The sequence below is a fragment of the Haliaeetus leucocephalus genome, unplaced genomic scaffold (genome assembly GCF_000737465.1).
Source record: "Haliaeetus leucocephalus isolate CR32 unplaced genomic scaffold, Haliaeetus_leucocephalus-4.0 Scaffold339, whole genome shotgun sequence".
In the NCBI taxonomy this organism is placed as follows: Eukaryota; Metazoa; Chordata; class Aves; order Accipitriformes; family Accipitridae; genus Haliaeetus; species Haliaeetus leucocephalus.
Window position 1 is genome coordinate 19,799,441 of NW_010972775.1, and position 26,828 is coordinate 19,826,268.

A 26,828-nucleotide genomic window follows, 5' to 3' on the forward strand; every position below is an offset into this window, starting at 1 on the left:
GGCGGCGGGCGCGGGGTCCCGCGGGTGGGCAAGTTCCCCGCGGCCGGGGCCGCCCCAGAACTTCCTGCACCGCTCGCTGGAGAGAGGAGAGGAGAGGAGAGGATGGACATTTATGGACCAGGCCAGCGGAGTCTGCCCGGGGGCTGGTGCACCAGGGAGAGAGGGTGGGGTACGAGGCCGCGGCGGTCGGGGAGCACTGAGGTAAGATCGTCTTCGCCCGGGTGGCCGAGCCCTCTGCTGGGGGGGGGGGGTCTGGCAAGGCGGGGAGGAAAAGTACCTTTTGTCCTGCTTCTCGGCAGCCACGTTGGGTAAGCAACATCACGTTTAAAAACAACCCAAAAAACCCCCCCCCCCGGAGTCTGTCCGCCGTATACGTTAACGAAAACGCTCGGGGGTCGGGGAGGGAGGAGGTGAAGGTAGAAATTGTTCAAGTAGTTGTACGGCGCATAAAGAAAGGTGCGTTGCGAATGGGAGGAGGAACTGGTCGCTAATGTGTAAACTAGAGGATGTTTTGTCCAGAGGAAAAGACTGATGGTAGAGCTGTGTTGTACTGCAAGTAGGATTTTGTGTTCAGCAGCTCTCTGCAGAAGTCATGAGGATAAGAAAAGAGACTGTTCTATTTCTGACGGGAAAGACAGTAAATTTTTTTGAGTTTATGGACCTATATTTTCCAATAAATTTTTACCTGCTTTTGAGATGCTAGGTGGTCAGGAGAGTGGAATTGCTTGGAAAAACTAATCCATAGTGACTTGTTTGACAGCTGATTAATTTCAGAGTTGAGAAACTGGAGTTCTCGGGGCTGGGGGGGGGAGACAATTTAAGAGGGCTTTTTTTAGTGCTAAGTGTAAAACCATTGTGTTCCATAGTCGTACAAAGACTAAATTTGTTATGAACAGTGGAAGAAAGGGGTTCTGGGAAGTACAAAGGAGCAACAAAAAGGAACAATTTGTAAACAGTAGTGTGTGTGGGGAAGAGTGGTGTGGTATGGAATTGGTAATATAGACAGTATTTATTTTAAACCTTTTCTACAGTCTGGTAAAATTTTATGTAGCGCGAGGAAGGCTATAAGCTTTCAGACTTAATAATGTTAACCATCCACACATAATTGTTCCTTATACAAGTCTTTTTTTATTTTTAGGAGCTAGGTATCTATATTTTGATAGATATTTCTGTTGTCTTGTTATTGCTAACTAGTGTTTAAACAACCTGTGCGAAAGGTGTCAGAGCAATGTTCCTATAATCTATTCTGTCTGTCTTTAAAATTATTTAAAATGTTTATCTCTACCCCTTGCATGTAAGAATGTAATCTTTGGTTTTTTCCTCCTCTCTAACAAGTGATTTGCTTTTGGGGGAGAAATGTGAGGTTCCTCTTTTAAACTATTTTTTTTATTTAGGTGCTAGAATATGTGCAAAATGGCATGTCTTTCAATTACATAATTTAGAAAAATTGTAATAAATGATGTCATGTTAACACTTTTGGTCACTAAAGGGCATAAGTATGAAATGATATTTTAAAAATCTATACTTATTTAACTAGCAAAACAAAACTGAGAGAATGGAAGAATTTGTCTTGATGTTGAAGGGATTATAATAGTGTTGGGCAGTTGGAGATGAGCCTTTTTTGATTGAGGGCATTCAGTTTGGAGTTTAGGAAGGAAAATAACCCAGTGCCCTGGTTAGTTATTTTTCTCCTCCGTAACTCTTTTCTAAATCTGTAGTTGATGTAGCCCACCAGCAGTAATAGAGGATTGTCATCAGTAAACAAGAAGAATCCTTCAATGAGAGGGATGGGTTCTACTTCAGAACAATTTGAGTGTAGATGGCAGTCTCTCTTTCTGCTGGTGCATCTCATCTAAACCAGTTTTAATATTCTGGCATTTCTAATGATTTATTTGTGAGAAGGGCTTTACAGATTGTAAACTATGGTAGAAATATATTAGTCTTTAGCCTGTACATTTGCTTGTTTTGCTCCATTTTTTAAGTGTGTTTAAACCAATGTGGTTACACTTCACCTCTCTAAATGAGTGGGCCCATAGAATGCTTTGCATAAGCGTAGATATCCGGATTTAGATTCCTATAATTTCACATAACGTTAGTTTCTTTCTCTGCGAAGCAAGGGGTGAAGAAAGAAATGAACATTGAATTTTATGAAGCTAGGTGAATTGATCTTTAGAATGGAGTCATGTTGGACTAGTAAGACGAGAAGGACTTGGCTGAATTAAAACTTGAAATAATTCTGGAGAATAAAATGGCTTATTATGGCAGAAGAGCTATCTTATTTAGAAACCTTATTTGAGCTGAAGTGCATGTGGTTTACCTTAAACTGGTTAACGTGGGCAGCAAAGCTTTTACGGGATTTATTTTAGAATGTTAGCCAAGTTTCTCAGATAACTTGTTGATGTCATTCCATGTGTTCTGGGCCTAAGTGCTGCTTCAGAGAGACTAGAAGCACCGTGCTAGTCTGTGAACAATGCCATGCTACCGTGCCTGCTGTCAGTCATGCCATGTGTCACAAAACACAGCTGATGAATTCTCTAACAGTAGTAAAAGTAGTGTAGTATAATGCTCTGTAATGTGCAAATCTGTGCTAGTTTGGGAACTGTATTTCGCCTAAATAAGAAATATCTTGAATTAGTAATAACTATAGTTTGTTATGCCTTGCACAAGACACGTCTGTGTGTTTCAGCTCAATTTTTTAAAAAATACATCTTCTAAAAATTAACATTAGCACATTTTATTCACCTCAAAATTCTTAATTTTTATTTTTAAAGGCCACAGTATTAAATAATCTGTGTAAAACTTAGGCTTTGGGCCTATTCAGTCATGACAGCAGCCTGATAACGTGTGCAGAACACTGGGACATACTTTTCCTTCTCGTTGAAACGAAGCTTACTTTAAATTAAATGGAATATTATGTGGCAACCTATATGCTATGTAACTTCTTAATGCACAAAGTCGCTTTATTTAAGTTTTCACATTTCTTGTATTTGAAAGATATTTCACATGTGTAATAATGTGTTCTTCAATTGGTCAAAAGGAACAAAAGTCAAAATCTCTATCTGTGATAATACGGGTTATTTTGGTGCCTGTTGTCTTGTGTTCAGATTTGATTCTTTCAGCTCTGGAAAGTAATGAGGGAAAATAAATGTACTATTCCTCCTCTTTTTCTTGTATACTTTACTGCTAGTGCTGAAAGCCTAATGCAATAATTATTTGAATGGACTTGCCAATGTGTTACTGCAGTGGTACTGAATGTAGGTTTGTTTAACTCTTTCACCTATTGTGTGAAATGATTAAAGTCTCCGAAGGTGCAGTCAGATCCTGAAATAACTAAATATAGCTGGCTTTTTCCCTGAATGTTTACAAGGTGGTTTTGGTGTCTTATGAAGTTTGTAAGATTACAGCAAGACATTCTTTTGCTTTTTTTTCCCCAAGTTATTTTTGTTGACCTTCCAGTAAAAGACTTCAGGAACTTTTTTGGACAGCTAATCAAAGTACATTTTAGGTCACTGATGCACTGTCTAGTGAATGAACAAAATAGTATTACTAAGAGTTAAAAACGGACTTCAGCTGTGTAATATGACAGTTACCCTCCCCTCCCCCAGCATGTGTTCTGTGGTAGAGTACCAGCTAATAAATAATGCCATGGAGGGTTAAGTTTGTAGCCTGCAATAGTGTAGTTTGCTTTGTTTATTTTAAAGTAAGCATCTGATCTAGACTTCTACCTCTTACCACCCCCTTCATACGGTGCATTCTTATTTTAACACTTGATCTTTCAAGTTACTGCTTATGTAGTTGAAAGGAAGGGATTTTTTTTTTCTTCTCTATTAAGGGACTCCTTACTTTTGTTTATTAACTGTATTGTTCCAACCTCTGTTTAATGAGTTTGTGAGAATTTTTCTAGATTTCTTTATCTTTAACTTGTATCTTTTTCTTTAGAAGCAAAAGCCCCTCTACTGTATACTCTCACTTCCATTTGATGCTGAAGAGGAATTAATATCTTGCAAGACAACTCTGTTGCTGAGATTTCCATCCCCCCTGCCAAAATAGTCACTGGGTTGAAATATTTTAAATGGTATGGTAATCTTCCTTTCTCCTTTTCTCCTTAATCTGAGGTTGCAGTGAAGAATTAGGCAGGAATGACTGTCGGGTCAAGACAGCTAGATTTTGTGGCCAGTCTTTTTTCAAAACTTTGACGCAGGGGAATATAGAACCTTTTCTACAGAAAGGTAGAAAACTATGCTTTTTGTTCCCCATGTATTGTAACAGTACAAGTGTGCCTATATTATGAGAAGATGATACATCTTTTTTAATAAGAGTGTGATTAATTGAATTATTTTTCAGGGAATTATCTAATTTGTATTCAAAATGTTAGTGATGCTTAATTAGGTAGGTCTCCCAGTTATATTTGTCTCTGCCCCTGAAGAGCTTTTGAATTCTGCTGAAGTCCTTATGGGCCAACCTAGAGACTTAAAAGTGCGTTCTCTATTGCTTTGTGCTCAGCTGAATTTCACTAGTAGTCACTAAGTATTGTTGCATGGCTATTTTAAGTATACCAAGATAAAAAGTAAGTGTTTAGAATTATCAGCTAAGCATAGTTGTGAAAAGGTGCTTGCTTTGAGGTAAGTATCTGTGTACCAGGCATTGATGACAAAGCATCTTTTACTGTGGTTTTTTTTTTACCCCCCCCTTTTTTTTTCTTTTTTAAATAAAGAGCTAAATAACTAGGAGAAAAATGTGTTTGCCTTCATCGTGGTGGTCAGAGACCACCTAAAAGAGTGGGTTGTAGAGCGGATGGGTTTGTGCTCGTGATACTTTTATGATGATAATAGAGGGGAAGAAGGATTTTTTTCCATTTACTTCAGATCCCTTCAAGTGTTTTTGAAACTCAGCTTCATTTGAAAACCAGATTGCTTCCAGCACTGCAATTTAGGATTTCATAGAGTGGACTAATGTTATTTTTATTGTTTGAAAGCTAATCATAGACCTGTGAGAATATGTAAAGCAGATATGTCGTCTTGACACCTGCAGTAATACTCACAAGCTGTGGTCAGTATCACTATCGAGTGCTGCACGAATATACACAGGACTGATCTTGTAATTTTCTATGATCACTTACAATGTTTGGAAGGTCAAGGGGGATAAATTATTAAACTTTAGCTATATAATTATGTAAGCACATCTATAACTGAGCTGTGCTGTGGCTATGGTGTTAAACATTTATTTCTTAAAGATACTGGCATACAGAGTTGAGAGCGAATTCAGAGATCATTTTAGTATCACTTATGTGTAGGAAAGTATTGTAAGTGTAAAAAGATGGGATATGGAAGAATTACGAAAAGTTGTAAGAGAAGAGAGTAAATAAGTAGTTGAACCTTGAGAGTCTCACAGATATACACACATGTACAAAAAGATGAGGGCTCACAAAGGGCAGAGCAGAGTTGCCTTGGCAGTGTCCATTAAAGAAACCATTGAAAAGTGCCAGGATCAGGTGACTTCCCCCCCCTGCCCTGGTATAACCAAAAATCTCTATTACTTGAGTCCGGGAGGCTGAGAAAGAAGTTGTAATAGTTTTTTTTCCTCAGATATCAAAAAAAGGGGCAGTGTTTTTAAGCAGACATCTTTGCCAGATGTTTTGAATAGTATTTAATTGACCGTCTTACTGTTGTGGAAAACTTGTATAGTATAGCTCAGAAACATTGTGTGAGGTTATCAATGTTAAGGACATCTTGGTTTTGGTATCATTTTTTCACAGCAACTGCCCTCTTCCTGATATGACTGCATGCATCCTGTTTTAAAAGCTGTAAGCTGACAAGACTGACTGCTAATAAGTTGGTGTATATAGCAATTAAAAAATGTTGCTTTTTAGTGTAAGCTTTCAAAGCACTGAGTCTTCTGAGAATATTTGAGAAAATGGGATGTTCCATCATAACTGTGTGGGTATTATGTTGTCATGCAGTGAGAGTAATAAACTACATTTTTCAGTAACTAAATATTTTTATTTTTCCTTGAAGCTGTTAAAATTACTGTGTAATGCTATGACGTTTTAATTGCAATTCGGGTGTCTTAAATTTATGCTCAGATGCCCATAGGTTTCACCGTAAAAGAGGGGAAAGTAAAAGGTACAGCAAGAGATACACTGTTTCCTTTGATGTGTAGGGAAAGGGCTTTCTGCTAAAGTTTTTGAGCCTATAGGCTGTCAAATTGCTTGTTAGTCTGAGTTTAATAATACACATATTAACTTGGCTAGTTGGCTTTTGGGATTTGAAGCTTCTGAGTGCAGAATAAGGATTTCCTTTGAGAGACTTCCTTAATATCCTCCTGTGTTTCTTTTGGAGTGTTAAGGTTTTTGTGGCTTGCGTGTTGTTGTTTTTTTGTTTTATTTTGTTCTCTTGTTGTTCCTCTTATCTTTGTTCATAGCATTCCAAATGCTGGTATCCTAACTCTTTGTCGCTGAAACATATATGAAGATCTTTGCTTTGAGAGATGTTGGCTTAACTACGAAAAAGTGCCAGCAGTAAAAGTATTAATGGTTTCCATTAGGAAGCACTAAATTAGAACTTCTGCTTCAAGGGAGGGAGGCAAAATCATGGACAGCTGGAGAGACGTGTGGTCAGTAGGTGGAGGCAGGTATTCACTGGATATTGGAGATGTGGAATATAGGTATATTTGCAGAATTTCTAGTTATTAACACAAATACTCTGAAAATTCACAAGGAGTATGTAGAGCGTTGTTTTCTTTGTCACAAATATGAAAACTGCTAACCTGAATAGCTGTCAAAAAAGTAATGGGAAACTATCAATTGGATTAACTGAAATTTAAAAAATTTTGTATTTTACCAAAACTATATTACAAAATCAGACAGAAATACAGAACACTTGTTCTCAGTGAAGGACATGGAGAAATTCCAGAAGACCCCCAGACTTTGTCGTGGGTTTAATGAGAGTTGAAATTTGAGGGCAGGGGGCAAACAACAAGAGTTATCATAAGATAATTGTCAAATGATTTAAAAAAAAAAACAAAACAAAAACCAACTATTGGTCACTGTTACTATTTATCACTGTTAATTCAGTAGCTTTAAGGAACTAGTTAAATATGATGTTCAAATGATTGGAAGTTCTGGATTTTAAAACATAAGTTATTAATGTTCCTGAATGCTGGGGTCTTTTAGATGCTTTATGCAAAATAGGAGGAAAGTACTTTAATGATTTGTTCAGGAGATGAAATAGGGTTAGGAGAGAGTTGAAAATTTCAATTACTGTTTCTGTCAGCATACTGAAGGATGCGTGTAGTGACTCCTAGTTGAATTGCTTTTTTTTTTTTAACAGGCTTATCTACATAGGACACTTAGATTCATAGTAAGATGAAAAGTAACCTGATAGCCCACAGTTATCCCACTAGCTGCTTTTCGGTAAATCTTTCTGCAGATACTTTTAGCATGCCCTATATATGAGACTTCGCTAGTTCAGTGGGTTGCAGTCTTTTTTTCTCAGTTTGTAGATTCCCCATATGTTTTTGCTGAGGAGATGGACTCCTGTACCGTCAAGTTAAGCCTAGTGGTGACATGCTTGTTTTTATAGTTATCTTTTGAGGATGCCCTGGAATTAGTCCATGAACTCTGTTGTTGTCACAAGTACATGCGTATTTACTGTGAAAAGTGTGTTAGCATGAGGTGCTTATATAAAACTTGCACTAGATTCTAGCAGAAAATGTTACAGAGTCATTCACCTCAGAAGAGGTGATTGGAGAGGAGATCGAAATGTTATGACTACTAAGAGATCCAAGTAAAAATCTTTTTTTTTTTTTTTTTTTAGAAGCTGAGGAGAGAACTTGCCCCATGTTAGAAGGTTATGATCCAACCCCAAATCTACTGTGTAATCATGTTATGAGCCCCTGCAGCACCCTCTGGTGATCCAAACATGCTTGTGCAGCAGTTGGTGTCCTGGTTGAGCTTCTGAATGAGCATAACTATCAGGTCTTGATAGAGGAGCGAAGAAATACTTTAGAACAAGCCTAGGCTATCACCAACTTGATGGTGCTATTGGGTTTTGTTGCCATTTTTTTTTTCCTTTTCACCTTCTAATTATTGTTTAAGATGAGATAGAAGTCACTGAAGGATCTGTAGACTGTCCTGTTAATATTGGCTCTAGGCAAGCATAACCAGTGTGATTGCATGAGATATAAGGATTCCAGCTTTATGGCTGCGTTGCTGAGGAGCAAATGAAGCATGGTATGGGGAAGAGGGAAGAACAAAGATAATGTGTATATGAAAATTTTTATTCTGTATATTATAGCCTATTTTACTAACGATATTAAAATACGGCTTGGAGAAAGAGTGGAAGTAAATTTAAAAATAGTCTGAACAGTAATAGTAAAGTAGTGGTTTTGCAAGTAATAAAGCTTACAGAACTTCAATTTGCCTTATTTTTTGACTCTTCTGTTTGTTGTGGTTTAACCCCAGCCAGCAACTAAGCACCATGCAGCTGCTCACTCACTCCCCCCCATCCAGTGGGATGGGGGAGAAAATCAGGAAAAGAAGTAAAACTCCTGGGTTGAGATAAGAACGGTTTAATAGAACAGAAAAGAAGAAACTAATAATGATAATGATAACACTAATAAAATGACAACAGTAGTAATAAAAGGATTGGAATGTACAAATGATGCGCAGGGCAATTGCTCACCACCCGCCGACCGACCCCCAGCCAGTCCCTGAGCGGCAAAACCCTGCCCCCCCCACTTCCCAGTTCCTAAACTAGATGGGACGTCCTGTGACATGGAATACCCTGTTGGCCAGTTTGGGTCAGGTGCCCTGGCTGGGCATGAGAAGCTGAAAAATCCTTGACTATAGTCGAAACACTCCTGAGCAACAACTGAAAACATCAGTGTTATCAACATTCTTCACATACTGAACTCAAAACATAGCACTGTACCAGCTACTAGGAAGACAGTTAACTACATCCCAGCTGAAACCAGGACACTGTTATTCCCGGATCTTTCAGAGTATCCCCTTTATATGGTGTATTTCTCTTTAAGTTCTGTAAATATCTTAAATATCTGCTGGCTGTGGCTAGTCTGAGTACAGGTGTCTGCTGACTGCCTGAGTGATCCAATAGAACCTGATGCCCCTCTGGTCACTGCAGGTCAGGTGCTTTACCTGGGGGCTGTGTGCAACTGCCAGGTCAAAAATTCCGCAGCACTTTTTCTAAAGTCTTAAAAATAATTGATAGTTTTACTGTTGCACTTGGCTGAAACTGGCCCATTAAATCAGAGTGAGGGAGAATAGACTATGATCATGTAAACCTCATTTTATTGGAAAAGTAGGTTTAGAAGCTGTGGGTAATAGACAGTTCCATCTTCAAGATTTTGGCGCCATCATTGATAATGCCCTAATCTTAGATCAGTAAACAGTGTTATTCTCTTAAGTGTTTTTATTTAATTTTATGAAAATAAACTTAAAGGTAGGATGATTTAAAACTCTGCATTTAGTTTCTTAATTTGCTTTGCTTTTAATGTATTTGATTTGATCAAATGTCATATTGGGCTCTGATTCATTCATTTAGCAGAATAAAGTTAAATCTTAAATAGATCTTCATTTCGATGATGCCTGTTTGTAAATGTATGGGAAGATAGTTGTGTAGAACATTTGTGATTTCTTCCTACCCAGAGAGTCTGGTCAGGATGCTGTTTGCAAAATTCTGTAATGGTTTGGGGATTTCATGCAGGGAATTGACTCTGCAGCATTTGTACCCAGGATTTGATTCTTGTGATCTAGAATAGAAGCTCAATGGGTTGTCATTGCAACTGCTTGTCCTCTGCTTATCCCTTGCCAGACTTTGAACCATAACTGTATATAGTTTCAGACAGCAGTTTGCTTCTCTTACGCATGTGTTCTGGAGGTCGGGGAGCAGGGGCTTATTTGTATCAAAGAAAGTCAGAAGACCTGTTTGTCTGGAAACCATTTAGATTTTTCTGTTTTAACACCTTGTGTCTAATCTCCTGTGCACCTGGTGTCCCGCCCCCCCCCTGCCCCATTCCCCCTCCCTGCCCTGAAAAAGGAACAGAAGAGTGGAGGGAATATCTTCTTTTGTTCTTAAGAGATACTAATACATTTCTTTAAAATCCCTCTTCCCAGCCCCCCATGTGAGGCTCATACCTGTGTTTTATTGAGGACTTCATGGATCCTATTTTTTTAAACATGATATTTTTAGGCTGAACTGTTCAGTAATGAACAGTACCACAATATTCCTGAAGATACTGGCTGACTGGTTCTCAAAAGAGGTTTTAATCTGCTTTTCCATCATGTGTTCCTTTAATGAAATGTTAATGAGAAGATGATTTGATAAACTTCCTGAAAATTTTCTGTGAAACAAACTCACTTATAATCTGAGGATTTTTCTTCAGATCTATTTCTTTTAAGGCATCTATGTTTGTTTCTGCAGCTGTCTGTCTTGCATGCATGTAGATAATGCCTACAAGCAAGCCACAAAGATTTTGGTGTGTTGTTCTTCTAAGGCTTGAATGACTAATGTTCTGAAGGTGTAAGGAACAACAGCCCTTCATGCGAAGTTTCTTTTGTGCTGGTTACAACTGTTAGAAGCAGGAGAAAGTAAGTACAGATGAAAAATCCAGAGGTGCAACCTGACGAGGAATCCTCCAGGCTTCTTATCTTGAATGGTTGAGATCACAATTCTTGATTCTGTCTTATCTGTACTTTACTGCTTTTAATTCTTCATGGTCTCTTCTGTTTAATCTTAATGGCTTATAAGATACTTCACGGGCATAATTAGCTTATCTTAAAATAGTCTGATCTGTTAGCAACACTGGAACAGTGAAGGGACAGCCAGCCCAGTCACTGGGTTTCATGTAGTGCACCCACAGAGATGTGTCAGTGTTTGGACCACAGGGGAGGAGGGAAGGAGTAGGTGAGAATTTTTTTGAAGATATACCTGGATCTTGAACATGAATGCTTCAGCCCACCTGTGTTAGGATTTACAGATGTTTTCCATCAGGATTTTGATAACAGCCAATTAAAGTAACTAGAAGGCAGCTTTTGTTTTGTTTCAACCAAGATACAAGTGGAAAGAAAATAGAAAATTTAGTTCCAAGGCTGTTTCTTTGCTTAGGTTGTTTTCTATATTTGTAGCTTGAGTGTGTCTGACTTGGTTTATCAACTTCTATGCTTGAGAGAGAGTGAGCCTCATCTTACCTCAAAATCCTCCTTTCAAACTTAGGAGTATTTCTGGTCTCAGACCCTTAAACTTTGAAGTGTCCTACCATTAATGTATCTGCTTACTTGAGGCTCTGTATCTGGGTTTGACTACTTTCTATAATTGTCTTGTCTTCCTTTTCCATTTTCATCTCCTTAGACACAGGTATACAAACACTGGCTGCTCTTGACTTTAAGCAGAAAATCTAGCTCTATTATTTCAACATGTAAAATGCTTTTCAGGGAAAGTTTTTTCTGGGTTTGGATTGAAATTCTGTTCATTCTGGAGTCTTAATAAAACTTCTACATTGACATTTTTAGGTCCTGTGTTTTGATCTCTCAAACCCTGCAAAAAACAAACTTTAAGAAATGCTTTTATTACATAGTGCTTGAGTTTGCAGACCATCATTGAAAAACTAACTTGGACTCTGTACAGATGTAGTTAAAAACAAAGTCTCCTAATAATGTTTGAGTTTTGCTTCCAGGTGCATTCTCCAGGTGGTTCTCAACTCCATGCAGGAAGTGAGAGAAGTAGTTTAACTGTATGTTAATGTCTTGTGTATGCTGCAAGATTTCTTGAGCTTTTCCTATAAGTGGCAGTAACTTGGCAAGTCTTATGCGTAGTTTAATGTTTAAACTAACTCTAGTTTTATTTTGCTGGTGTTGCCAGTGCTCTTACCTATATAGATAGAGTTGCAATATAACTGAAGATTGGGAGGTTGAACTTGCTTCTCTTCCTGTTAGACCTATGCATCTGAGAAGCTTGGTATAGGCATCATTTTAATATGGTTTGGTTTGTTACAACAAAATTATTCTGGTGAAGCTTCTAGACCGGATTAGATGAAGTCAGCTTTCAGCTGAATTTGGTACATTTCTTGTAACGCTTGGGTTTCTGTGTGGTTTTTTTTTTTCTTTTTTCCTTGTTTCTCCCACATTCATTAACTGTGCTTACAGTGAGTTTGTAGTGAATTGGTTTCAATGTTCCAGCTAAATCCTTGGCGGTAGTGATGGCATAAGTGGTAGAGATCTTATTCTGGTGTTGTTTCTACCATGTTTCCTTGTGTGTGTTAGACCTATTTAGATGAAAATGCTGTAAGCTGGTGGCATTGCCTGTGTGCTTGATCCCCGTTATAGTATTAATGTTTATGTCTTGGAAGTATTAGTAGAGAGATTATTAGGAGAGGAAGTCTAGCACAGAAAAGCTTCCTGTAGACTACTTGAAATAGTGGTGAATTCTAATGGGGTTCCCATGGTAGTGAATGTGTTTTCTTTAATACACATTAGTCAGATCATGCTATTGTCTTCTTTATAATACAGCATGTTGCCTGTATTATAGTCAATACACAAGTTGGCTTAGCAAAACTTTCTAAAATGCTATAAAAAAAAAAAGTAAAACCATGTTTGGCAAAAAATGCCAAAGGGTTCTAATGGTTCCTGAGCGTGTAGGGAACTGTCTTTTTCTCTTTGGCATTCACATAAGCTTTTTAATCCAAGTCTTTGTCTCTTTCTCCTCTGCTGTATTCCCATACTAAATTAAATTATTTAACTTTTATTTTAGCAATAGGAGACAATTTGAGCATAATTAAAATAATGTATCTGTCTAAATGAGTGATACCTAATTGGATTATCATTGTTTAGAGAACATGTCTGCAATCATTCATTGTGGAACTGTACATTTCAGTTTGAGAGCTACAATAAATATTGAAGTCTCACTGTTCAATCTAACGAATGTAGCTTTAGATCTGCACTTTCATTGCCACTCTTAGCTTCCGGAATGGGAAACTAAGCATCTCACCAGTGGGGTGAGATGCTGTTCTGGAATTCGAGGACTTTGGTGAAGGCGAAGGGAGCTCTGTCTGTAGTTTAGTGGCAGAGAAAGGCACACGCCATTTGCCCACCCAGCCCAGTGAGCACGTGGCCAGCCTTTCTCTTCTGCTTTGTCTGCTGTGTCTGTTACAGGACGTTTCAGCCCTCTTACTGCCCAGGATTCATACTCAGCCCCTGGGAAGATACACTGGATCTGGAGATGCTCAGAGTCATTTAGATAATGAGGGAAGATAACATCCATATTGTTTTCATAATTTTTCTTTAAAAGGTGTTTCTGGGTTATAGTGCTGCTTTGCTGGTCTCAGACAATTTATGTATGAAATCTCCTAAATCCAGAAGGTTCTTCACCCAGACCTTAGATCTGTGCATCCAATGTATCTGTGCAGTATGTTTAGGTATGTTACAAGCTTATAGGCTTTACCTGTTTTTCCTAAGTTTCCAAGCAACTTCTTTGGCTTATCTTAATAACGCTGTCGTTTGAAAGACTTGCTAAGGTACTATACTGAACAACATATAATGGGAAAAATATTGCTAATTAGATCTGTCTTCCAGATTAGAGGCCAAATTCAGGTAAACAGTCTTTTAGTCTGTTTAGCTAGAATTCCTCAGATCCCCTCTTAGATCAAAGGTGAAGCTATATTGTGATAGATGTATGCAGGCTACCTCTAAACTAGTTTAATGTAGCAGTGTAAGTCAATGGCATGTTAAGATACCCGCACAGAGAAAGCATTTATTTTTTATCCCTACCACTTGGAAATCTGTGATGTCACTAAATGCTCTTCAATTGTAGTACCTAAATGGGGCAAATGTGTTTTTTAATGGAGAATACATCTTAAGAGTCATATTTGTAATCTATTAAGTCTTTGGGGAACAGGGTTAATACATTCAGTTATGACTATTCACTAGCAAGATGTGGATGGCAACGCACCTGCATTTTGAGGTGGGTATGTGTTATCACATGGTCTCGTGTGGTTTGTAGCTGTGAATTCCTGTTTCAGCTTTTCTTCATACCTTTAGCAGAAGAGTACTGAAACTATTTGATGTGTTCCAGTAAAACAAATTACAGTCAGCACCCACCAACTTTTATTCTTTTTCCATTTGTTTCTTTATTAAATGTGGTTTGGTCATTTTCTATGTATTGTGAGAACATACTAAGATCTTTTTGATATAGCAAGCCTTGCTGCATGAAATGCCCTGAAAAGTAGGCTTGAAATCCTTCCTAATTATTGTGTGACAAATTTAAATCAGTAATCCTTTAAAGAAAAAAAAAATCTTATTTTTGTTTATTTTTTTGGCTTTCAGTAAAACTTGTAGTTTCAAAATTTGTCTGTGGTCTAGATTGATGCCTCTCTTCTAAGAAGAAAGTTTTGGCTCAGATGGCTTTTAACAAATCAGTAAAACTAGGGAGGTAAAAAATTTTGTTTCATTTTGTTCTGTATGTATGACAGAGGCTTCTGAACTGTCCAGCATATAGATCCTGTGGTCTTGATAATGATTGGATGATGATGGTGGTAGTTTCTACTCTTGTAATTTGACCTCACCACATGGATGCCTGACTCTGAGAAGCCTTAGCTTTAACTAAGGACTTTATTCTGCCAAGTATAACTTCCATCAGCTCTTGCTATTTACAGATATGGAAGATAAAAAATTAGAAATAATTTTCTAGTAAGAATGTTGCATTTTTGCATTTGTTTTCAGTTCTCTAGTTGATACCTGTGGGTTAAATTAAAAGTTTAAATTGTGATCTGGAGGACTTCTGTGCCTCAAAGCTTGTCTGCTAATTCATTGCTTTAGCAGCAACTGTTACTTTTAGTGGCAAACCTTGCCTTGTTTTGAGTGTTTTGCCCTTGAGGAAATTTAAGATCGGTGCCTTACCTTGCCTTTGAAGCTGGTTGATTGCTTTCTGACCCTGGTGCAAATGCCTTAATCCTCATCTCCCTGCCTAGGTGCAGTTTAACAATCTCTTGTCCTGTTTGTCAGTATGACAGGGCAGAACAGTATTTTGAAGAGGAGGTATGGTGTGCCATGTGACTTGGCTAAAATGAAGCGATATAAACAATTGAAGCTATGTTGCATATCATTTTTGCTGTAAGGATCTGGAAGTGTGAGTATGTCAGAATTCAGCTGTTCCCCTCCCCCCCTACCCCCCCCCAGTTGCAAGAAAACCAGAAGTATTCCCCCTGCCCCCCACCCCATCTTTCTCTGCTTTTTTGAGCTTTCATTCATTTCACTTCCCAGTGGGTAGGTGATGAGTTTTCTGTCAGATTTATGTATTAAAGTGCTAGTGTTTTTCTCCTGAGGAAGAAAGAGAAAGTCTTGTGAATTCTACTCTCACTAAGTGTCTCTCTTTTTTTTTTTAACTTATCTTAGTATCTTTCCGTCCATTTTTGGTTTGTTTTCTAATGCTTTCATGAATAAAGTTCCAGATCAGTCAGCTAGGTATGTCACATGAACAGATTTTTGTTCCTTTTTTCTACCTGGTGTCTTGAAGAGGAGATGCTCCAAAACTGACCACTTATGTACCAACACTTATGGAGAAACAAAACGATTCCTGTCTGATCTTAAAAACAGAGCATCTGCATAGTTTTACATTATGCATGCTATGCTTTTATTGATATCATGTTATGTAGGTTTTGATTTCGGTTGGGGTTGGGTTTTTTTGCCTCTGAAATAAGAGTAACCTGTAACTCATCAAACAATTGCAGATAATTTAATTCCAAGTCCTCCACCAAGGTCAACATTTTTTAAAATGCTCTGTATAATATTAAGCATGTATTGTTCTTAGTCAAAACATGTTTCATATGATCTGTAAGACTGTAACTTTTCTCTGTAGGACCCTAATATTTTTTGCTTGCAGTAGAAACAATGTTTCTTTATTTTTTACTATATTGCTGAAATTTGGAAGTTACATTTTTAATGGTGCAGTCAGAAACGTGTTAATTAGAAGGATGAAAAACCTGTTTTTTGTAGACAAGTTATATTTGTTGATCCCATTTCCTAGTTTTGTCTTCATATTGAAGTTTACTGGATCAGTTATTTCAGTACTTTTCTGTGTTTTTTAACAGTGCAGCTCTTGTTTTTAGTTATGTGGTTTTTTTCCTTTGTGAAAGGAATCCGGTATAAGACTGCTCTAAATGTGTTAACTGTTGTATACTTCTACTGAGCTGGTACTTTTTTTTTGCGTGTTGTTCTTCAGTGCTGTGACTTTGCTAATAGCAGGTCAGAATGGTATGTAATCTAAGTCATCAAGATGGAAAAAATTTTTCAAATAAGGTGTAATGAAAAAAATGGGTTCAAGTCTGATGCAGATAAGGAAGTGATGGCTTAAATATTTGAGCAATAATGAGTCAAATGCAAAGTTTAGCAGAAGAAAACAATTGGACTGTTTTAATTCAGCTAGGCTCATGTTTTTGACAGTTATGCAGAGGTGAAGCATGGTTTTTGGGGGGGTTTTTTTTTTTTTTTTTCTTCTTTGCAGTGACATCTTCTGTGCTGCCATGGCTTGGGGGGTGGGGAATTCTTACCAGCAGCTGCATAGAAACCTGTAAGTGCAAAGATGGCCCAGATTTGATGTTAAAGCTATCAGGCAGAGTACTGCTGTGTATTGGCACTTTGTCAATATGAGGCTATTTGACCAGATAAAGTATCTCAATCATGTGCTTATGTGTGACACTATATGAGTACATATTCTGCATGTAGCTAATATAAGTGTTTATCCTGGTTCATTAAAAAAAAAAAATATCTCTCCTATATTAGAGGTGATTTGGTGCCTCCAACATAGTCTGTTAGTGCAGAACTTGTAATGTCAAAGTGAAACCTGGTCAATATATCAGGACCATACTGTAGGCTTCAGATAGCTTGGTGCTTAACCTTTGAGTGACTAAAATTGCAAGTGTTATATAATACTTTTCTTTTGTAAAAATGTTGTATTCTGTATCTTTCTGTCTGTATTATTTGATAAATGTAGTCTTCTCTGCAGACTAATTAAGGAATGACTGTGAATTACGAGCCAGTTTAAAGTATCATCTACTCAAAATCCAACCATTTCTTACAGCATACCTGTACCTTTGCTTCTATTTGTTCTCTTGATATGCCCATAGCATATCTTTTATTGCGGATAACTCAGCTGTTGATAGTTCTATCTGGTTTCCAGGAGTCCCCTATCCAATGGAAAGGGAGGACCAGTGATGTATGAACAATCTTGCGAAGTTCCTACTTAGAGGAACAGTGTCAGAATGTGCTTATAGTATGCAGCAAACATGCAATTGCAACTTAAGTTGAGATAACTTTAAAGTAGCCATTGTGGATATGGTTTCACTAGGGTAGCAACAGTCTGAGATTTTTATGTGGGCTAGCTGCCTAAATATTTACCGAAGGTCTGTATGATTCCCCCTGCCTCCAACTTCACTGCTGAAGCTTACTGTGAGTACACTCTTACTGATAAGTATTTGAGTTTGAGTTAGGCTTTCCTCTATGCTTATGAAAAGAAAAAGTATAATGTATACTCTTCCAGCAGAATACAGATAATTTTCTAATCTCTCTTGACCTCTGTGATCAAGTCTATTCCCCTTTTATTTTAGCATTCTCCAAGGCAGCAGTCTGAAGCAATGAAAGACATTATCTGAAATATTCCTGTGTTAGTCTATAGGCAGCTTTTAGAAGAGGTTGCCTGCCTTTCCCTATTAGGCTGGCATTCTCTGTAGTGGTATCCTCTTTTGTAGTATGACATAGGAAAGCATTGTGACAGAAGTTGATAAAATATTTCTAGTGTGTGCTTCATTAATTTTGACAACTCAGATTTGTTTGTACTTTTTATATGCCAGTGTGTGTATTTCTATATATGTCAATATATGTAGAGACAATGTGTGGGGTTTTTTTATGTCAGTATCTTTTATAGAGAACATCTGCTATGAAATTGTTAGAACAGTATGCAATGATACTTATTTAAAATGTGTTCTAGTAGTTACTTGGTTTAATAAACCAGTACAATATTTCAAATGTAGTTGAATATCCTACCCAGTTAATAACATGTACTGTTTTGAATTTCATCACTCTTATATGTCACGTATTATAGACTATAATCTTCTGACCTTTTCCTTAAGTTTTCATAGCAAGAGAGTAAGACAAACCAATTAGCTTTGGAGTTTTGCATCTTAAAAATTCATAATATAGATAACATAAATGCAAGGCTTACATGTGTGTGTTAAAATAGTAAATGGGTTAAAGTAGCACTGGCGTACTTAGTACTCTGTTGGCACAGTTTTTCCCTTCATATGGTTGTTTGGAATGTGAGGCCTCTTCCTATATTTGCTGTAGCAGAACTAAACTGTAATGTAACTTAGAGGAGAAATTTAATACAAGCAGCTTGTCCAGAACTGACCTGCTGCCATGATAGCATGTAATATATTTAGCATGCATGTGTCTAGTAACCGTGTGATCTTATGCAAGTGAATAAAACAGTGAAACTCTTAAAAGTTATAATTTCTCTAAATGTTTCAGAGTTCTGTTAATTAAATAAAATGTTATCAAACTATTGGAAGAGACTCTGTTTGTAACTGAGATGTAACCAACAGCAGAATTTGGAATGGTGCAGCATTGTGTCTGCATATCAGAGAGGACTGCAAATTCAAAAGTAGTTGGATTTTTTTAAGTTTTTGGAGTGTTTTGTTGCATTCTTAGGCTGTTACAATTCAGTTTTCTGCTGCCATGATGCCTAAAGATTAATTTTTAAATGAAATCTGAAAATAGCAATCTGATCCTCAGGTACTTAATCTTTAAGAAAAATTACGAATGTAAATTTTGGCAATGCTGTGATATTGTCAGAATTTCTCGGTATCTTCTGTGCTTAAAAGCTAATGTGTCAGATACATGCCTTCTGCAGATTTAACAGGTCACCATTTGGGAGATATGTATGCCGCTCTTTCTTCCACATCAAGTCCTCTATCAAGACAACATTACAAGGTGGATAATCTCTTTCATGGAATATAACCTCTCTTATGCAAAATCCTAATAAAGTTTAATACAATTTTTTCTGCTTATTTGTTGCTGAAAGTGTGATGTTGACGTAGGTTTACTGTTTAAGGCTTTTTGGTATCTTGTGTTGAGCAGAAAGAGTGAAATGGCTTGCTCATCTTCTCCTGTTTATTGTGCGAGAGTTGCGCGATACCATTTAACATGCAAGTAACAGGATTCTTCTTGCACTGCAGCTATGGGCCCAGATGAATAAAAATGTCTGAGGTTGGATCTAAGCACCACAGTGCAGCTTTAATACTGAATATGGGATGACATATTTCTAAAAACCCATTGCTAAGTCTCAGACTTGCATGATTGCATTCCTTAAGCTTGAAGATTCAAGTGGGTTCTGAATGCTTTGGGAGTTCCTTTCTTCTTCAGGTCCAGTGGTCACATGTCATGCCAGTGAGGCTTGCCTAAAAGCAGAATAAAGAAGAGTTCCAGCTCCCTCAGCTGTGATTTAACTTGTACATCTTCTAGCTGGTAATTTTTTCCACCTCTTCCTGTTGAGAAGACTATGTAGGCACTTTCCTCCAGATAATGGGTTGTTGGATTTTGTTTTTTGATGGTATTTCTCTAGGTACACTGTCATTATGGACTAGTAAGCTCCTTCAAAGGTTGAAGATATTTTCTATCAAATTCTCTATTTTTGGTAGATACTGCATTACAGAAAAATTATAAGGAAGCCCAGTGGATTTTCTTTTGAGTACTCCATGGACACACATAGTAAAGCAGCATTAAATTGTCTTAAACATAATAAAGAACTGAAATTATTCTGTAAAGCATAATGATATTGTGCGCTCAGAGTTACGTACCTTAGCATACATACCGTTTCCTAGCCCTGCAGAATGTAACTGTGTTGGAAATTACAGTTGGTCTTTTTAAGTGTTTCAAAATATCAGTAATCATCTTGCCCAAGCTCCTGAATTAATGGGATATGAAAACAAGGTCCCTTTAGAGTTCCCATTTTGTTTTTCCATAGCAGCCTGTGTTTGAGACACTGCAGAACCACCAGTGAAAACTCAGGTCCCTAGCAAAAGCTGCAGCTTGTTTTTAGTGGGTTGGTCAGTGCTATTGACAAGTATTTATTAATTTCAGTTTCATGATTTAGCTTGCTTTTTCTCATGGCTCTTCTAAATAAATTTTTGTTACAAGAACTGAGTCTTGTGCTTAATTGATTTTGCTTTCAGAAGGCCAAAGAATACCATGTGCATCCTTGAAAGACCTTCCCTTAAGGTGAAATTCTTAAAAGTGAATGAGAACCAGTTTCTTTTTAATGTCTGTTTGAATTGCCTAAATGTAAAAAGCCATGTCTGTGTCTTTGTTCTATGTTTCGTGACATCAAATTGCATAAAATGCCACAGATAAAACTCCCTACAGATAAACTTACTATTAACTTTTTCTGCTGCTGTCCTCCATCATGCTTTTTCCTCTGCTTTTGGGGACTTCCCCTTCTCTTTAATGCCTTTCTTCCAGTTACATGGGGTGAGCATCTTCACTGAAGCAAACTTGGACTCATTCCAAAAAAAAGATGAGTGAGACTTGAGAGCTGTCTCACTTCCATATGGGAAGATTATAGGGAATATTACCATCCTGTTCAGGAACATTTTGGCTTCAGTTCCACCTACTGAAAGAATTAGGCAAGGGTACCCATTTGAATAAAATGAGATTCTGAGTCTGAGGATGCACTAGATGGACAAAGTACTACTTCCTGTCCATGCCCAAAATGACATCTTGCAAATAATGCAAATGGGCTGACTTGGCAGCATTAAAATGTAAGAGTAGAAATCTTAGTTTACTCTTTTTAAACCAAAACTCAGTGCATTGCTGCTTTGTAGATGCTGTATACCTATGCAACAGACCTAGCTCATGCATGCTTATCTATTGCTGAACTGTGCATTTATGGTGGTCTTAAGATTTTATGTGGTTCTTTTTCTGATGCGGAATATAGGGTTTGTGGGGTTTTTTTAAGTAATGCATAAAAGGGGAGTGCCTGCCATCTATAAAGGCTAGCTAATGTTGTTAAACAGATATTACCATCAAAATTAAATATAGTCAGTGGTAGACAAAGAGGAAGGAAAAGCTACAAGAAGCTAGAAGGAAGAATCTCCACAAGTATTGGTTCACGTAATGCATTGAGTAGTGCCTGCTAGAAGTACAGGGTAAGCTTGTTCTGATTTGTATCTTCCTTTTGAAAGCAAGCAAACGTTTATAGTCTGAAGGATGTCTCCACTCCTCCCCCCAGTGAAGCTGTGTGCTGGAGAAAATGATGACACTGTATGTTGGTGAATTCTTACAAATCTAAACATAGACCACAATCATAGGTGTGTCTGTGCGGGGGTAAAAATCTATTAGCTTCAGATGAAATCATAAGCTGAAGTTTTGAGAACTAGGTCCGACTCAGTAGTCAACATTTTGGTTATACTAAGAAGTGTTCATTTCAAATCTCAGTTTAAAAATCTGTTAGCTTGGCAGCAGGATGAAATCTGCTAAAAAGCAACTATCAATCTGCAGTTTGTCTGAACTGCAAAGTGAATTGCTGGAAAGTTACCTTTCTTCCAGTGGGAAGACAGAATTTTGTAGTCTTTGTGTTGTGTTTTTAATTTTCTTTCCTTTAAGCAAGTCTGAATGCATTTACTTACAGCTTCTGTAATCCTGCCTCGAAGTAGAGGATATGAGAACGGAGAGAAAAGTAGAACTTGGTCACCAATATAATTTCTTAATTAAAATCTACTTTACTAATTCTTTCTTCCATTTTGTATGTGCTGTCAGGAGTATGTCATATTTTGGCATACAGCTTTCCCTGTGTTCACTCTAAGTTGACTGTTTAGTTTTTGTTAAGCAGTGTGTGGCTTCATATGCAAAACTTGCAAAGCATGAGTTAAGGGAGAAGGAGCTGAGCTATGGAAGAGCATGAAAGGATGGAATGGGATGCTGGAAGTTTCTCGCAGTATGATTTGTAGCCAGTTGCAGATACATAGTAACAAAGCTCTATACTGCAGTGAGATTTAATAGATAATTGCAATTTTCCGGGTGGTATACGAAAGCAGGTATGTTCAAAGATACACCAGTCTTATTGAGGGAAAATATGCTTTTAATACAGGCAAAAGCAGCAGTAATACAGATGAACATATTAAGCCCTAGTTATGCTATTCCTTCTAGGCTCGGTCTTTGCTGATGCAGGTGAAATTGGAGACTAGGAGCACTGGTATCTCTGCTGTTTGCCAGCTAGCTGTCAATATTTATTGCTTCAGCTGCTGCAAGGTTTCCAGTCAGCATGTAAAAGAAAGATGGTTTTAATGTCTTGAAGGCCCAGAGTACTCAACAATAACTTTTTTTAAAAGGAGTAAAGATTTCTTGCAAATGCAAGAATCCTAAGCAGGTTCTTGAAAGTTGTGCATAAACTGCATGCCAGTTTGCTGTGGTTCACTTTTTTGTTCACGTAACTCCATGTAATCAAGTTCACAGACAGAATCCGCTTTAATGAATACATTTAATATGTGAATGGTGGTTTGTTTTCGTTTGTTTTTTGTTTTTTTTGTTAGGGAAATGTCTGCATGAAGAACCCTATACAGTTAAAATGCTTTATTTTCATACCAGAAAGGAATGGAAAAGATTGCAGATTCTTCCTTGTGTATTCTAGTGATACTGTTAGAATAAAAAAAATTCATTTCTATGTCTAAATAAGTCTATCACTTCACATGCAGGAATTTAATACTAGCTTTAACCAGTTGAAGCTCAGAGATTGACTGAGGTGTCTGAACTTGCACATTGCACGCTTTCATCTACCAGGGCTACAGGCGGTATTGAAGTTTTATAGTGGGATGCAACTGTTCCTACCAAAATAAGATACTGCTGTTAACATTAAGTGCAGCAATTAGAACTAATACCTTCAAGGAGAAGTCATTCACATCTGACTGCTATGTATTTGCTTTGCAACTGAAGTATAGTTCCTAGGTCTCTTAGCTAGGTTTTTGTCAGAGATGAGCAAGAAGACAGCATGGATGGAAGGGATCCAGCAGTGTGTGTGAAAGAGGCACTGTTGTGTAATTTCCCTAGCAGTTTTAAATCATTGGTGCAATAATTAAATGCTGAGATGTCCACTTTGACCGTTTAATAGTGCAAGAGACTGAGGCTGATTGTGCAGTCTTCCCTTCTGAAGTGGTTTCAGGGCTGCTTCTTGGCATTTTTGATAGTGAGGATAATTATTTTTTCCTTTTCCAAAATCAGGATAGTAAGCTGTGTGTGACTGGTTCTTTGTTTGTTTGTTTTTAATTTTTAATGCATAATTGCAGGTCTGGATAGCCAGATATATTTATAGTCTCTGATTCCTGACCAGTCCTGGTTATTGTCAGGTCTAGGCATTCATTGCATCAGATAGTACTTGGCTGACTAAGTAGTAAAGATGGAGATGTCTACCTTCGAGTTTCAAAAACCTTGCATTTGCATCTAATGTTTCATGTCAAAGTTAAATGAATATACTTGTTTAAATGGAAGAGGTTTTCAGTAAGGGCAGTCTACAATAATCTGAGCTTGTTTGGGCTTCTGCTTCAGATTCCTGGCTACTTAATGTAATTGAAAATAGGCCAGCTGCCTTTCAAATACATTAAGATCCAGCTTTTGTGATATCTTGATTTTCTCAGTATTCCTTGCTCTTGTTTTAACTCTTAAGTCATGTAGTAGTTTATCGAAAGGGCTTTGTATATTTACATATGGATCACCTAATTGATTCTTGTTTGGGACCTCAATTAAATTTTTCTGGGCCTTCACTTAAACTTCTGTCAGCTGTATCTTCTCATTCAGGCATTTTTAGTGGCTCTAATCATGTAAGATGTTTGTCAGGGTTTGTTGACAGGGAAGAGATATTGAGATGTTTTCGAAGTTTTGAGGATTTCTGTTTTTAATAGAGTGATGGGAACAAATAGCTCAGACTGCTCTCTTTTTTTATAGTCACTGAGTATTTTATTCTAAAAGCTATTGAAACATATTTTAATACATCTTGCTGTCCACCACTTGAATCATGTAGCTTTGCTGTGAAGCAGAAATGTTAGTTAGGGTTAAATGACTTAAGTTTTCTATTTGCAGCAGTCTGCAAGAAAGGTGAAATAATTAGATTTTATCATTTGCTCTGCCTTGCAGGTATAGCAAGTAATGGAGTTACTGTAGCATCATGAATTTCCCCTTATCGACTAAACCATATTAACTGACTGTTTATGCTGGTTTGTTGCCATTGCTAAGGAAAAAATAGTTTCAAAGTTAGTTTTAGAATTAGGTTTCTATGCAGAGAACAGTTTTTATCTGAAGATTCAGTTTACTATAATCAGTGTAGTTTAGGTAGCATTTTTGCAAGTGAATCAAAGTGGCTAGGTTAATGTTAATGACATATGAATGTCCAGGCTACCAGACACCACCTGCCAATAAAGGGAAAGATTTATATGCAGGAGCAGAAAACATTCTCAATAATATTGTCACTTCTTTTCGTGGTAGAAACTGAGTTTACTACGGTATGTTTAGGTGTTGGGTTATGTATCTTAATGTAGTTAACTTTTGTTTTTAATGGCCTGCCCTGTACTTGATTTGGACAGTCTTGGCTTGTGATTGCTTTTAAGAATATAGACATCCAAATGGAGGGCAGTAACACCAGCCTTTGGGGCTGGGGGAGGGGAAGGGGGGAGAGAGAAAGAGGATTATGAAGTACTTGGATCAATAAAATGTTTTAGGTCATAAGGAATTTCATTCTAGGCTGCTTTTAAAAGTGGCTGCTGAAATTAGAGAGTTTGTGGGAATCAGTCTTAACTGTGGGTGCCTAGCACCATCTTCCTGAGTTCACTGATGTTGTCTATATTCTGCCTGTATTTAATCTTTTTCCAATATATTGTACTTTGTTTTATTATTTGCCATCTGTCTGCCTCAGATTCTGAAACCTTTAGATTATAAAGAAACAGTCTCCATGCGTGTTTGGAAAGGACCTGCCCTATGATCTGCTGCAGCCCCCTCACCAACAGTAATGGTGTTTTATTTTACTTGAATATGAAATTACTATTTGCTTAAAAGGATGCAGAGAAGGCAATAATTCACTGAAATTTCATTGTAATCTCTCTGAAGTACAGATTAACTTTTTAAAAATAGTTACTTAGAAGTTTGAACTGGTGGTGTATCTGAATTTTAAAAGAAGAGATTGAGTTTTGAACAAAGGCTATAGCAGCCACAGGAAAAGAACCTTACCACTAATCCTTGTTAGAAACATGTAGGCGTCTTTATGGTTTACTGAATGTCTTACTGAGGCGTGCAGGCTGTTTGAAGCGTTATGTTGTCGTGTCTGTCTGGTTTATAATTGTTGCACTTCAACAATATGACTGCATGCTGTCATTTAATCAGACATCAAATAAATTATCAAGAAAGCTTTCTGGATAATTGTTCAGTGATTTAAAGCTTCTTATAGATTCTTTGATGTGTGATACCTCTTTTAGTTGTTCTCTGCTTTCCTGTCCTGTTCCCTCTAAAAGGGGGGGTGCCTGTGTCATGTAGAATCCTCTGGAAGACTGGAAATATGTATTTGGTAAGAAAGAGAGTATGCTCAGGAGGGAAATGGTTGTGGAGACTACCTGTCATAGCAGGTAAAAAAAAAAAAAACAACAAAAAAAACCCCAACAACAACACCCCACCCCCCCAACCAAACAAAAAAACCACCACAAATGGGAGTTGGGCAAGAAGCTGATATAAAGGATCAGGAAGAAGCAGATAGTTAAGAATGAGCTAAACCTTGGGAATAAGTTTCCCAAGTACAAAATGGGAGCATATGGTGCTGTGCGTCACAAAGCCACTGTTGACTGATGCCAAACTTGGAAATGAAGACCCATCTTGCAAGGGCGCAACATGCAGGGAAGAATCTTGTTTATATTCCTTCTATATTTCCATACTCTCATCTACTTGTGTTTGTTCCTTGCTAAGAACTTTAATAAAATCTGGCATTTTTTAGTTTGAAGTCTGGTTTGAGTAAGCTCTCTATAGGACAAAGTGTAAGTAGAACCATGTGAAAACTATGGCTGCCTTTGTATCCCATTACATTCCTGAAGTCAGCTGTAAATGTTTTTGATTGCCATAATGTTTGTTCAGTAACATGTGTTGAAGTTGTTGTCATGTGGCTGTTTGTTGCATTACCTCAACAGTTTGAACTTTGTAGGCAGAGTGGGCAGTTTTCCTCTTCGTAAAAAAGTAACAATGAATTACTAGAAGTTTAGCCGCTGTTAAGAGTTCAAGAACTTCACTGACTTTTGGAAGTCTTGCTGCAAATCACACTATCAGTTTGCTGAAGTACCAAGCTCATACAGTTTTCTACATTAGGTATACTCAGTGTTAAATAAGATTACCTCATAATTTATGTTCTTTGTTTTTTCCAGTAGAAGAAACTAAAAAACAGAGGCAATCAAATGCTTTTTATATACATACTTCCTAAAGAAAAATCTGCTACAGTTTCTGCTCTTGCCTTGGGAAACAGTGCCTGTTATACACCAGTCAGTTTTAATATACTGAGAACTGACACTGTTTTCCTTAACTGGAGAATTGCTTATTTAGCATTTGCTACAAGGAAACTGAAGTGCAGCCTGAAAAATTTGAATGCAATTTTAAAGAGAGTATTTGGAGGGCAAGAGTAATTTATCTCATAACATTGCCCTACAGTATGTGCTGTGTTCTGAATATTTTTTTCTGCCTGTCTTCATTTCTATAAATTTTAAATCTTATGTCAGGATGCTTTTTGAGTTAGCTCAGTTGGCACCTTGTT

The 26,828-nt window shown here is 37.4% G+C and overlaps 1 protein-coding gene across 3 annotated transcripts in view; it reads left to right on the forward strand.

Annotated features, from left to right (window-relative positions):
• Positions 1-77: 77 nt before the first annotated feature.
• The window catches only part of MEF2A (myocyte enhancer factor 2A), a 93,509-nt gene continuing 66,758 nt past the window's right edge, over positions 78-26,828 (forward strand). For 2 of the 3 annotated variants that reach the window (XM_010572034.1, XM_010572033.1), the window contains exon 1: positions 81-201. The gene's annotated coding sequence lies outside the window, so the exon portion shown is untranslated. Of the gene's footprint in view, positions 202-26,828 lie in introns of all 3 variants that reach the window. The other variant, XM_010572035.1, reaches the window with a different exon arrangement.